General features: G+C 45.4%; 1 pseudogene; it reads right to left on the bottom strand.

Annotated features, from left to right (window-relative positions):
- Nucleotides 1-202: 202 nt before the first annotated feature.
- LOC120408094 lies at nt 203-837 on the bottom strand (annotated as a pseudogene).
- Nucleotides 838-14,899: the final 14,062 nt, after the last annotated feature.

The following is a 14,899-nucleotide window of genomic DNA, read 5'->3' as shown; positions in this document are numbered from 1 at the left end:
AGTGTGCGAAGGGGATGAAAGGAACAGGAACACAAAGGGACTGGAGGAACGTAGAGAGCAAGTGGGGAAACAGGAGGCATTACATTCAGAGCTCAGGAGGAGATTATGACGTGCTTTGGACTCATGCACTAAGGCAGAGATAGCCACGGATCTTTTGTAATAGTTTTCTAGTTACCAAAAGCTGGTGGGCGTAAGCAAGCTTTTAAGCTCTCTCGCCTTGGATACACTGGGCTAACTGGATGTCCTTGGGCATGATAGTGACTCTCTTGGCATGAATAGGGGCGGCTCTAGGATTTGCGCCGCCCCAAGCAGGGCGGCACGCCACGGAGGGCGCTCTGGCTGTCGCCGGTCCCGCGGCTCCGGTGGACCTCCTGCAGACGTGCCTGCGGAGGGTCCGCTGGTCCCGCGGCTCTGGTGGACCTCCCACAGGCACGCCGCCTGCCGCCCTCCCGCGGGACGCAGCCCCAAGCGCACGCTTGGCGCGCTGGGGTCTAGAGCCAGCCCTGGGTTGGTATCCTCGAAGAGCCCCACCAAGTAGGCTTCGCTGGCCTCTTACAGGGCCATAACGACCGAGCTCTGGAAGTGCAAGTCGGTCTTGAAGTCCTGGGCGATTTCATGCACCAGGCGCTGGAAGGGCAGCTTGCGGATGAGCAGCTCAGTTGATTTCTGGTAGCGGCGGATCTCTCGCAGGGCAACAGTGCCGGGCCGGTAACGATGAGGCTTCTTCACTCCCCCGGTTGCAGGAGCGCTCTTCCGGGCAGCTTTAGTGGCCAGCTGTTTACGGGGGGCTTTGCCACCGGTGGATTTCCAGGCGGTCTGCTTGGTCCTGGCCATTCTCAGCAACCCTCACTCACAACCCCGGGACAAACAGCACGAAAGAACCACAGAAGAGCTCAGAGCAGGGACAAGACATGCGTGGAGCAATGGTGCAGAGTGACTCTAGTGGTAATGATCAGTGCTGACCCAGAGCCGCTGTCTTCATTTTCCCTTTTAATTAGTCATAAAAACAATTGTAACTTACAAAACTAGGACACCGCGGAGGTTAGCCACACACCTCTTCTGTGGCAAGAAGAGAGTGGGACGTTAGTATCAAACCACCAGCTGACAACAAATCTGCAAAGAGGTCGATTTCTGCAGAAGTCTTTGGTAGGACAGATGCTTTTATTTTTTTTTTAACAAGAGGCCCTTTCTCTAGTGAGAGCTGGACAGCCTTTGAGCAAAATTGGGCTCATCTTTAAGCATTCATACGCCAAATCAGACCAACAGGAAGGCTTACGAAAGGCCTAGAGAAATAGAAGTGGGAAGGTTCACCCAGTTCTCATACCAACCTACCCCTGCTTTCATTATTCACAGCAATCTTTTATGCAAGGGGTTTATAATATATAAAGTACAGCCATCTCCTAGAATGATCTTGTAACTTGGTGTAGAACCTACTGAGTTATTAAATGGATTTAAGTGGATGAACTCCGGTGAAGCCTGCTCACCAATGCATGAAGAAAAGAGAGCTGGAGGTGTAGAAAATGTCAAATAGCTTTCTCATATGCATTAAACTATTAATAAAGATAAAATGATCTTTATGTTTTTGGTTTCTAATGTCTCTTTTATGAAAGCAAGAAGCAGCGTTGATTCACGATTCGTTGGTTTCGCTACTTTGTGTCATTACTCAGAACACGTCAGGAATAATACCTAGACAAGCTGCTAAGCCTAGGGGAAAGGTGGCAACAGAAGCTAGAAGTTTTTGGCTGCGGGGGCTATACCTGTGGCATTGTGGGAGTTTCTTAGCCATGCAGTGCGTGTTATGAGGGGGGAAGCAGGGTGAGGAGAAGGAAATGTCACTTTGTGGGGAAGTCACAGAGCTAAAGTTGGGATAATCCGTGGAGAAAACACACATTAGTCACTGAGAAATCTGCCGTGTTTCCTGGAACAGGCCAGCTGGAATTTGTTCACCTTAAAGGTATAAATGTTGAACTAGCTCATTAAATACAGAGGCGATTGTGACCAAGTTGTCTCCTACCCATCACTTACTTGCAACTAATTAATGTATCTGGCATTACGATACAGAGTTAGGATTTTCAAAACCGAAAACTTGGCTTCTAAATCCATATTTAGGCCCCTAAATAAGAGGGTTGCTTTTCCCCCAAAAAAAGTGCGGAGTACCTAGAAGCTCCCATGAAGTAAATTCCTGTTGAAAATTCAGGCTACTTAGAGTATGTCTACACTGCAGTTAGACACCTGTAGCTGGCCCATGCCAGCTGACTTGGGCTAAGGAGCTACTTAATTGCTGTGTAGACATTTGAACTCAGGCTGCAACCCAAGCTCTGGGACCCTCCCAACTAGCAGGTTCCTCGATCCTGGGCTTCAGCCTGAGCCTGAACATCTACACCACAATTAAACATCCCCTTAGCCCAAGCCCCATGAGCCTGAGGCAGCTGGTGTGGGCCAGCCATGGGTTTTTAAATACAGTGTAGACATATTCTTATTAGGCACCTAAACAGGATCCTGACTTTAGGCAAATTTGAAGAGCTTGGCCCAGGAAATCTGTCACAGGGCAAACTGATCCTACCAGAGGTCCAGATCTAGGCTAGTCCTGGTTCAGCGTAGCACCTGGGCATTCTGGGACCTGTAGTCCAAAGGGATGATGGGAGTTTTAAGATGGTTAATGATATGTTGGGGAGGGATAGCTCAGTGGTTTGAGCATTGGCCTGCTAAACCCAGGGTTGTGAGTTCAATACTTGAGGGGGCCATTTAGAGAACTGGGGCCTTAAAAAAGGGGGGGAAATGTCTGGCAATTTGCATTGTTTTGAGCAGCAGGTTGGATTAGATGATCTCTTGAGGTCCCTTCCCTTCCAACCCTGGTGTGAGGGAGGAGGAATATATTATATTATGTCCCTTTACACCAGTAAGAGAGACTAAAGACAAGTGGAGCTTTCTGTGAGTGTTTCTGCCTGAAGGGAACAGGGCCTACTGTTGGGTCTCTCCAGGTAAAGGGCCCAGGAGAGGTCTTGGAAGAAGCTGGGGAGCACTCTAGAAGGAGCGAGAAAAAGGGTGAGGGACGTACCTGAAGGAAGAAGGGTGTTTTGGACTAGGAGTCCAGAGATGGAGAAGGGAAACCTGGAGAGAGGAGCTGCTGCCTGTGAGTCTCCATCAGGGGGCTGTGAGGAGATCCACTGGGATGGGATTGCTGGTGGACCCTCCACCAAGGGGACGAGCTGTGCACTCAGGAGTGAAGGTTTGGCTTTCTGTTGGATGCTGGTTTGATGTGTTTATGTTTCTCCTGGGCTTGAGGGTTTGCCTGGAGAGCTAAGCTACCTCACCGATGAGGAGAAGGTGAGTCAGGACCAACCTATGGTGCAGGCAGGTGAGCTGCTATGGCAAGGCCATATTTCTTAATGATTGGGGCACACTGCTGCGTCTCCCTGCCTCCTAATCCTCGGTCTGTCCAGTTGCTGTCCACATGAGCAAACTGCCCCATTGTCAGCCAAATCAGTGCTGACAGCCATAGGTTGAAATACGGTTATATCTGTCATGCAGACCCCTCCTGGTGCCGCTCTTATCCGGCACCCAGCAGGCTCAATGCTGTATGCCTCTCTCTCCAGTGTTCTGGCCCCATGGCCTCCTCACTGCTTGCTGCTCACCTTCAGCCTGTCGTGCTATTTCATATTCGACTTGGTTTTTCCTCTTGGTTCTTTTTTCACCGTGTCTCTTGCTCATCACCCTTTCCTGTCTTCCTCTAACCTACTGGTGACCTACCCTGAAAGGCATACATCTACCCTTTCCTTGCGCAACCTGTACTCTGCTTTCTAACAGCTGACTTTCCCATCCCCTCAGTGTCTCTCTCACCCTCCCATACATTGTCATCGCCTTCACCCCCTGCTGGCATCCCCTTATTCCCAACCAACCGATCTCTCGTCCCCTCACCTCCTTTGGCCACATCCAGTCTACAGATCCCTCTGTTGGCTGGAGCTCTCACTACTGGGTTGACTCCACATGTCAAGCTGAGCAGGTGAAAGGCAGCCAATGTATTTGGGGAATAGCTGCCCAGAGGTCGCCCAGTTAGATGCAGATGTGCTCACAGCGATGTTATTTCAGGATACTAGCTGTACTGTAGGATGATCAAATGTCTCAAGGTTTTATTGACACCAGGACGAAACATCTGTCTAGAAACAAAGGAGCTGCCAGACTGGATCTGACCCAAGATCCGTCTAGTCCAGTGCCCCGTCTCTGACAGTGACTAGTGCCAGGTGCTTCAAAGAAGGTGTATGAACCGTGCAGTAAGATAATATACCCCCAATGTGCGGTTTTCTTCTGGTCGCTAATAGTTAGAAATTAGCTTAATCCATACAGCTTGAGGTTTTCTAGCCCTTCAAAAACATTTGTTGTCATTAACGTCCAGCATTTGACATGGTGCCACATGGAAATTATTAGTCAAGATAGGGAAGCCGGGATCAGTACAAGTGCCATACAGTGGATATGGAATTGGCTAAAGGGGAGAAGGCCATGAGTTGTGCTGAGAAGTGAATTATAACACTGGAGGGAGATCACTAGCAGTTATGCAAGGATCAGTCTTGGAACCAGTCTTAGTCAGTGTTTTTATTAATGACCTTGGCACAAAGAGGAGTGTGCTCATGAAATTTGCTGATACAAAATTGGGGGTCATCGTCAATGCAGAGGAGGATGGAAATACGATTCAGGAAGATCTGGATGACCTTGAAGATGGGAGTGATGGAAATGGGACAAAATTCAACAGTACAAAGTGCAAGGTCATGCACTTAGGGTCTCATAATTTCTGCTATCAACTGGGGGCTCATCATCTGGAAGTGATGGTGAAGTAGAGAGACCTGGGTGTGCTGGTCGATCACAGGATGGCAATGAGCCACCAATGTGATGCAGCTGCAAAAGAGGCAAATCCTAGGATGTCTCAGGTGGGATATTTCCAGTAGACAAAGAGAAGTAGTAATACAATTGTAATAACGCACTGGTGAGACCTCATCTGGAATACTGCATACAATTCTGGTCACCCACTTTCAAGAAAGATTAATTTAAACTGGAACAAGTGCAGAGAAGAGGTACTAGGATGATCAGGGAATGAAGGGTCTACCTTCTGAGAGGAGACCGAAAGAGCTTGTCTGGTTTAGTCTAGCAAAAAGAAGGAAGAGAGAGGCTGTTCTCCATAAATACATTAGGGGAGTAAATACCAGGGAGGGTGAAGAACTATTGATGTTAAAGGACAAGGGTGGGACAGAACAAATGGATATAAACTGGCCGTGAACAAATTAATCAGAGGAGTGAAGTTCTGGACCAACCTCCCACTGGGAGTTGTGGGGGCAAAACAACTTAAGTGAGAGAGCTGGACAAATTTACGAGTGTGATTGTCTGACTGGGTTGTTTATAGGATGGCGGGCAGGACTCAAGAGCTCCTGGGCTCACTTCCAGTTTATTTCTCATGTTCCTAAAGCTCATGCTTCAGGGTTTCAGCAGGGAACCGGTAGGGGTAAGGAAGGGATTTCCCCCAGTGTATTCTGGGGGAGGGGGGGTTATGAATTATTTATTATTTTTATTATTTATCTTCTCCTTCCTCTGAAGCATCAGAGATGGACACAGCTGGAGATAGGACACTGGAAGAGGAGGGGCAGGTCTCTGAGGTGGCATCAAGCATTCTGTGTCTCAGGTGCTGGCTGGCTGGTTCTCACTCACATGCTCAGGGGTCTTGCTGATCACCATATGTGGGGATACAGATGCCCTCCAGGGAACCCAGCATGTTGTGTCTGTGTAATCCATAATAAATGGAAGCCAGCATGCTTCGGAGGAACATGGGAATCTTTCTGCCCAGGTTTGAAGTGACACGTCAGTCTGCACTTATTACCAATCTGGACTCAGCCTAGCCTTAAGCCACTAGCCCAGGGTTCCACTGAAGTAGTGCTTCATATCTGAGATCAAAGGGGATGCAGGGCCCGCATCACTCTGCCTCAGCCCCTTCTTTTCCAGTCAGGAGAGAGACGGTGAAGCATCATGTGAGAGAACCCACGCACAGACTGCTTTTCAAGCACTTTTTTTTTACCAGCAGCACTGTGCAAATTACCGACTTCAGTTCCCTGACCAAACCGAAAAATCAAGGGGGAGGGGGGGAATTTGGTTGGGGGATCAAACAAGCCGTTTCATTTCACCCAAAACAAAATGGTTGATCTCATTTGCGTTTTTTTAACGTTTTAAAAAGAAAATTGTAGTAACATTCAAAATGACGTGACTTTGAATTAAAAATAAAAATCCAGGGTTATGTTTAGAAAATGATGAAATGAAACTGAGTTTTCTGGAATTTTTCATAGGTGGTGGTGGTGGGGGGGTTCACTGAAACAATTGGGTGAATTTGACACAAATCCACGAAATGGTTTGGTTGACTTGAATCTGCAGTTGTCAGTGAAAAAAGTTTTGGATGAGGCATGTCACCCAGCTCTGTTTACCAGCCTCCTACTCATACAACCTTATGTATGAGTTTCACAGAAGCAGAGTATAATCCTCTTAATATGACCCATGCTGACAGAGAGTTCATTTTATATTTATTTATGTATTTAACAAGCAAGAAACATTCTAGCCTATTACAAGCAAGTTATAGAAAGCTAGAATCCTCTCCAGTATGACGTCCTTGTTGGTAATGTAAGATTGCTTATCTATTTTTGTCATTGTACAGTAATCCACAAAAGGACACATCCCTGTGATAACTTTTCCACCAGAGCTAAACTCTCAAACAGCAGGGAAGTGATAAACGCCATCCTATTTAACGAAAGTACAAGCCGTGGTTCTCTCTCTCTCCTATCTATATAGAACAAGACTGTGCTGCACATCATCCATCCATCCACTTTGGCAATTCTAATATTTAATTTACTTCCATTGTGCTATTTCAAGTATTTTTTTCTTCAAAGACTTGTCTACCTCTTCAGCGGTAGATATTAGAAAAGGAAATATTTGTGCAACTTGTTTGTCTTTTTCACATAATAAACCATTTTGGTCTACAAGCATTACTCAAATCAGATCCTGCTCATTTGATATCACAGAAAGACATGCCAGGAGGATGACAAGGGGAGGCCAAAAGAGAGATCGTAAGAAATGGATCTGTCCTACCTTTATTTGGGAAAGACAGCGTTCAATCACACAGCTCCAGTGGTCTGAAGTTACCAGCATAAATATCTGTTTCAAACAGCTAACCCCTGAGAAAATTCCTATTTGACTAATGGTTATAGGAATTTCTTCCTCTTTTTATAATTGATACTTTTGCCTTTTGCAGTGTTGTTGTAGCTGTGTTATCGCAGACAACACGAGAGAGACTAAGTGGGTGAGGTAATATCTTTTATTGGACCAACTTCTGTTGGTGGAAGAGACAGACTTTTGTGCTTCACAGAACTCTGCAGATTTGGAAAAGGTAACTAGTGTGTCCAAGCTAAATACAAGGTGAGACAGATTATTAAGCATAAGGGGTGAGTGGTTGGTGTGGGCTCTTTTCTGAGGGTGGAAATCTATGAGGGAGTTTAGCTCATCTATCCAGAGGATGAAAATATCATCAATGTAGCTCAGATAAGATATTGGTTTCATGGTACATTTTCCAAACAATTCTTCCTCAGGGTGCCTCATGAAGAGATTGATGTATGGCGGCACTGTCCCTAGTATCCATGGCTTTTGCCATGGATTAGACAAAGTGTGTGTTAAATGTAACATTATTATGGGTGAGGACGAAATGGATGAGTTTGGTTATATGCTTGGAAAACACTCAAATATCCACCCCGTTGTCTTGTAGACATTTAACACAGGTAGTGATGGTGTTGTGGTGAGGGATGTTGGTACATAGGGAGGTATCATCCACAGTGGTGAATAGTGTTCTGAGGGAGGTAGTTAATGAAACCCTACAGGTAACTATGTACAGGAAACCTATGGATCACCACATCGACCTCCACAGATCCAGTATCCAACCCAGACACACCAAGAGATCTGTTATCTACAGCCAGGGACTCAGAGACCACAGAATATGCTCTGAGGAGAAAATCTGGGTTGTATACCTTAACACATTTAAAACCTCCTTCACTAAACAAGTACACTCCATCAGAGAAATAGATTGCATCATGGAAAAGCCCATTGATATACCCAGGGAGAACCTGCTTCAATACAGGGAGGAAAAACCCACCATCTGCACACCCCTAGTTGTCCCTTATTATCACTCCAGACTGGAACCCATATGGGGTATCCTCAAACAACTACAACCCATACTTGATGGGGACTATAACCTGAAAGAAATCTTTCCCAAACACCTTCTTCTGGCCTTCAAACAACCCCCCAACCTCACCACGCTCATCATCAGAAGCAATCTCCCCACAAACCAGGACACACAAACTCAAAGTGGCACCTGCCCCTGCCAGAATAACAGATGCAAAACCTGCAGCCATATCTCCCCTGCTACAATGATCAACACCCCCCCACAACACACCTTTCGAGATCCATGGTCCTACACATGCCTATCTCAACATGTGGTGTGTCTCATCCACTGCACCAAATGCCCCAATAACAACTATGTGAACATAAGAACATAAGAACGGCCATACTGGGTCAGATCAATGGTCTATCTGGCTCAGTATCCTGTCTTCCGACAGTGATCAATGCCAGGTGCTCCAGAGGGAATGAACAGAACAGGTCATCATCAAGTGATCCATCCCCTGTTATCCACTCTCAGCTTCTGGCAAACAGAGGCTAGGGACACCCAGAGCATGGGGTTACATCCCTTCCCATCCTGGCTAATAGCCATTGATGGACCTATCTTCTACAAACTTATTTCTTTTTTGAATCCTGTTATAGTTTTGGCCTTTGGGTGACCGCTTCACAAAACGATCACTTCATATCTGAACTCTTAGTAGTCACTGTCCTCAAAGGAAACCTGCACAATGCCTTCAAAAGATGAGCCTGGGAGTGTAAATTCATAACTCTGCTAGATATTAAGAATCATGGTTTCAGCAAAGAGACTGGCTTTATGGCTCATTACAACAATCAGTAACCCACTAATGTCCTTTGTCCTATGACCGCAGAGATGTTAATTGCCTAATTCCTTTTAAGTGGCTTCTTGCAACATGTGCTAACCCCATATGCCTAACAATTTATCCCACCTTGTATTTAGCTGTGACACCCTAGCTACCTTTCCCAGGCCTGAAGAAGAAGAGCTCTGTGAAGCTCAGAAGCTTGTCTCTTACATAAGAACAGCCATACTTGCTCAGTCCAAAGGTCCATCCAGCCCAGTATCCTGTCTGCCAACAGTGGCCAATGCCGGGTGCCCCAGAGGGAGTGAACCTAACAGGTAATGATCAAGTGATCTCTCTCCTGCCATCCATCACCTCCCCCTGACAAACAGAGGCTAGGGACACCATTCCTTACCCATCCTGGCTAAAAGCCATTCATGGACTTAACCTCCATGAATTTATCCAGTTCTCTTTTAAACCCTGTTATAGTCCTAGCCTTCACAACCTCCTCAGGCAAGGAGTTCCACAGGTTGACTGTGCGCTGCGTGAAGAAGAACTTCCTTTTATTTGTTTTGAACCCGCTACTCGTTAATTTCATTTGGTGACCCCTAGTTCTTATATTATGGGAACAAGTAAATAACTTTTCCTTATCCACTTTCTCCACATCACTCATGATTTTATGTACCTCTATCATATCCCCCCTTAATCTCCTCTTTTTCAAGCTGAAAAGTCCTAGCCTCTTTAATCTTTCTTCATATGGGACCTGTTCCAAACCCCTAATCATTTTAGTTGCCCTTCTCTGAACCATCTCTTCCACAAACAGAAGTTGGTCCAATAAAAAATCATTGCCTTGGTCCTGGATTTTCTCCATTTTCCCCCAAGAGAATTTGGTGCTTATGAACGATGTTGGATTGGCAGCTTTGGAGACCCAAGGCTTTCTGTTTATCTTAGGTACTTATCTGGCCCCCATTCCCATAGTAATGGACTGTCTCACAATCTCTAATGTACCGTTACACCATTTTGGCCTGCGCAGTTAGCCAGTTTTTGGGGTCTAGCTGGTTTTCGTTAGGAGGAGAAATGAATGATGGAGACAAGTGTTTCTTTGGAGCAGTTCTGCTTATTTCCAAAGAATGTGCAAAGTCCTGTTTCTCTGAACACAGCAGGAATCAAACAACAGGAGACAGTTTCTTTGCTCACAGTTACAAGCCTCCGTCAGCCAGTCCTCAGTCCAAACACCTCCCTTAGTTTGTCTTTTCTCAGGACCACGCTACCAGATCTACTCTGGCTGCTTCTGGGGCATCTTTGCTCCTTCTGTGTGTGGCTGCTGCTGCTGTCTCACACACAGACCTTCTGCAGCCAGTGCCCCGAGCCCCTGCATCCTCTGCGTCAGTCTCTAGGGAAACCCTGCAGGCCACATGGTTTAGCTTTTCCTTGAGCCTGGCCACGTGCCTGTGTTTTGCGCAGTGGCTCCTATTGTTTTATCTCCCCCTGATTCTATAAAGGAGCTTGATTGTTTCTTACATTTATCTTTAAATCAGGGGTGGCTGTCGGGCCCATCAGCTTCAATGAGGTTTCACCCAGCCGCTCAGCGTAACAGGATTTATCCTCGCAACACCGCTCTGAGGTAGGGAAGTGCTATGGTGCCATTTTACAGAGGGGGATCCAGCAGAGCAACTAAGGGCCAGTGCCACAGAGGGATTTAGGCACCTAAATCCAGAACCCTGCTTAGCCAGCGAGAGATGGACTCTCTAGCCCAGCTCCGAGGGCACTCATCTGGGATGTGGGAGACCCAAGTGCAGGTTCCTGCTCCCCCCCAGGCCAAGGGCAGATTTGAACCTGGGGCTCCCATAGCCTCGGTGAGTGTCGGCTATGGGGTGGGCTTCCCTTGCGGGAATCAAAGCTGACCTGGCTTGAATGCCTGCTTCTGGGAGGGGGTGCATGGCTGGGACTACCAAGTGGAAGGAGGCGCCTTCCATTAAGCACCTAACTTCCTGTGAAGGGTGGGGCTTAGGCCCTGTTCCTGTCCTCAGCATTTCCCGCTCTCCAGCTTTGGCAGCTCCCCACTCAGTCTGTGAATCCCATTCTTAGGTGACTTCCTCTCCCTATGCATTGTACTGGGAGCCTGGGCGTCTAACACCAGGCTGTGGATTCCACTGGACATCAGGGTGCCTAAAAGTTAGGCACTGCAATGTTGAGCCTGTCCCCTCGTGGCTCCCAGCCCTAAGTGATTTACTCAAGGTCACACAGAAAGTCTGTGGTGAGGCAAGGACTTGAATGCCAGTTTGCTAAGTCCCGGGTTAGCACCCTACTCACTGGACCAGCTTTCTTCTTGTGTGTTTATTCTGAGAATGGAGAGGGGCAGCCTGGGTTCTCTCACATTCACCTCCCCCCCGCCCATGTATCTCTAGAAGTGAGTGGGAAGTTCACTAATTAATCTTTATTTGGCACTAAGACACAACAGAGATTGGCACTTCATTGTGCCAGGTGCTGTACAAACACATAGTGAGAGATAGTCCCTCCCCCGAAGAGCTTACAATCAGACCTATAATTCCTGGCCTTCCTGCTGAGACTTCAGATTGTGTTGGGTCTTGTGAGGTGGGAACTGGATTGAGAACAGCAAATCATTTCCTGTAGGCCACCAAAAAGGTCTCAGCCAATCACCACCATTACTAAATATAGCCTCAATCCAAAACCGCAGCCTGGAGCTGGAAGTTTTTATATTAGATCGTAGTTTATATGTGTATATTTTTATACTATTACAAACAGCCTAAGCCACCCACTGTTCTAGAGTAGAAAGGTTAAAAAGGATCTTAAATGTGCAGAAGCCTGGCTTGAAGCACTACAGAAAAGAACAGAGAACGAGCCAAAATCACAAGTCCTATCTGGGAGTCAGGTCATCCTACTGAAGCAGAGAAAGGCCCAAATTAGTTGACCAAGATCCACTAAAAACTTGGAATTAAATTAATACATGGAGAGAATCCGTCAGTTTATAAATATCACACACCTTGGAATGGCACCTAATCCAGTTATGTTGTTTTCTAACTGCAAATGTGGGTCAGCAGTGGGAAAAGAAATTGCAGTAGCATTTTATTCGATTTTCGATACTTGAAGGAGTGTGACAGTGAGAGAGAATGGCAAAAACCACCCCCTCCTAACAACTAGCAAACATGCAGTCTCAGAAATCGAACTCACAAGAGGCAGCTCCAAAAGCCACACCTGGGTTAGTTAAAAGAAAAGCATTGCTAACTCCATAAACTAATCCACAATATAGCTGGAGAGGACTGACAGTGGCGCAAGATAGACTATTGCATAACATATAAACAAGTAATTTTCAGAGTGTAAAAGCTATTTGACAGACAGCTGAAATATGCAATTAGCACATAGAAACCAGCCCTAGTTAATGATACATCTTAATTATCTATGTAATATTATTTATGTTACACTTGTAAAGTCCAGTCTTGTAATTACTGTTTGAATGTTAAGAATGAGGATTTCATTTTTTTTTAGCTGTGAAGTAATAAGGAAAGATAAATGTTTTTGCCATATAAGATGAAAACTGCCTAATTTAAATGATGTTTCAGCAAAAGCATCTTTTTTTGAGTAGCTGTGGATTCCGTTCTGGCCTCTGGAACCAAAATGACACATTAAAGATAAAATGCTTAAAATGCAGTGTGCTTTGAAATTGGGTAAGTATTTTAACTCTTAGATATGGGAAGCAGCATAAGCAAATTGTGCAAAGCCTGTTTGAAGGTGAGGTTACAGACTGCAAGAACAAAATCTGCTTCCAAGATGAACAAATACACAATCAGTGTCCTTCACCCATAAACCGCTCTTGGGCAAGGAAAACACTGACTTTGAGTGCAAGTTATTTTTTTCTAATGTTCCCCATCCATAAAAAAATGAACCTTTGGTAAATAATCCATCCAATGATGGGAAAGTTGACCCTGGTATCTCCGGGCTGCTAGAGCTCATGTGTGAAGCAAGTGAGTTCCATCTGATCAGAGCTGGCTGGGAATTTTTAGACTAAACTTTTTTTTTGTCAGAAAATGTCTATACTGTTCGAGAGAGAGCCAGTTTTGACAAATATCCTGATTCAAAATTTTTTGAAAACAAAAAAAAGTTTTGAAATTGTGGAAATGTCTCATTTTGACACTTCTAATACAAAGTTTTATTTGTCAATTGAAAATGACTTTGTTTTGAAATGTTAATTTACACTAAACATATTTTTAAAAATAGGCCAAAATCAACATGAAACATTCCAGCTGACCTGATCCTCCTCCCCCCCAACACACACAATTTTTTTTTCTTTCAGATTTTCAGTTCACAAACATTTTCATCCTGTTTCAGGACAAGGGCAAAAAATTCAAATTCTCATGGACTGGGAAAGCCATTTCCCACCCAGCTCCAATGCTGGTGGCAGGGTTATATTATTTTTAAACAGGCCTGAGGCCTCCTTTTCACTTGTTCCTGAACTCTCCCATATAGGACTAGATGACACTGTTTCTATGAGTACTGAGACTGTGAAGTGTTTTTGTCTGGTGAGCAGGGTCATCTGAGAGAGGTTGCTTAAGCACAAGCAAACCTACTGACCCTGGGAACAATATGGGCTCCCAGGATAGGGGAACAGGAGCTGGATTTCCCAGGGGAGGTAGGTGCTAGAGTCAGCGCTATAACACTGGCAGGCCCATACCAAGCCACCTGTTTGCTTGAGATGGTGGACAGTATAGCTGAAGGGGCAGCCCATCTGGAGGGGTTTCCCTCTATTCGCTAACAACCTGGAAGGGAATTTTGAAGCTGAATGAAACCAGTGAGTGTCAGACCCTGGAAATGAGGCTGAAGACCAGGCTTGTGAATTGAACTTTCTGTGTGCCATCGGGGGACAGGCTGGGCTCGGTACAGTGGAAATGGGTGAAAGTTTTAAAATGTCACTAGAGGGAAGCCGGGTGTCCAGCTTGAGGGTTATTTCCTTGACTTACAACGTCTTATTTGGAGCTGCTGCTTTTATTTGGAGAGATGTTTCATTAAACTGTAGAAAATCTTTTCATTGAAAGAAGCCGGCTTGCAAGGTTAAACAGCATGTAAGAACTGCTAATGGTAGTCATGGTTAATTAATAGCTAATTAACAGTTAATTAATAGCTTGTGGTTAATTCCAATACAAATAATAATACCTCATTCTTCCATAATGCTTGGGGTGCGGGGGTCTAGAGAGGCTCACCCATGTAATTCCCAACATAGTGTTAAATAGCGGTGTCTCGGATCAATTTGGATGACCCACCACTGTGCTTGCTAATGTCTTTTCATTGTACTGCATGCACCTCCAAACAGCATTTTTTGTGGTAAATTTAAGTCCTGTGGCATTTTAACACTGAATTTTTACTACTTAGGGACACTGGAATAAATTGTGGAATCTCCATCACTGGAGATTTTTAAGAGCAGGTTGGACAAACACCTGTCAGAGGTGGTCTAGATAATACTTGCCATAGTGCAGGGGGGTGGACTAGATGACCTCTTGAGGTCACTTCCAGTCCTATGATTCTATGAAAAGGATAAGAGGCAATTTGATCAAAATCCGCAAGTACCTATGTGGAGGACAAATATTTAATAACCCAGCAGCGAAAGGTATAACATGAGCTAATGGCTGGAAGTTGAAGCTAGACAAATTCAGATAGGAAATAAGGCATAACACTTTAACAGGGAGAGGAATTAATCATTGGAACTTCTAACCAAGGCTCGTGGTGGATTCTCCATCACTGGCAATTTTAAAATGAAGACTGGATGTTTTTCTAAAAGATCTGCTCTAGTTCAAATAGGAGTTGTTTTGGGGAAGTTTTATGGCCCGTGTTACGCAGGAGATCAGGCTAGCTGATCAGAATGGTCTCTTCCAGCTTTAGAACTTATGACTCCCTGA

Source organism: Mauremys reevesii, linkage group 6 (genome assembly GCF_016161935.1).
Source record: "Mauremys reevesii isolate NIE-2019 linkage group 6, ASM1616193v1, whole genome shotgun sequence".
NCBI lineage: Eukaryota > Metazoa > Chordata > Testudines > Geoemydidae > Mauremys > Mauremys reevesii.
Note: the sequence above shows the minus strand (reverse complement) of the source record. Positions and strands in the feature narration are given on the sequence as shown.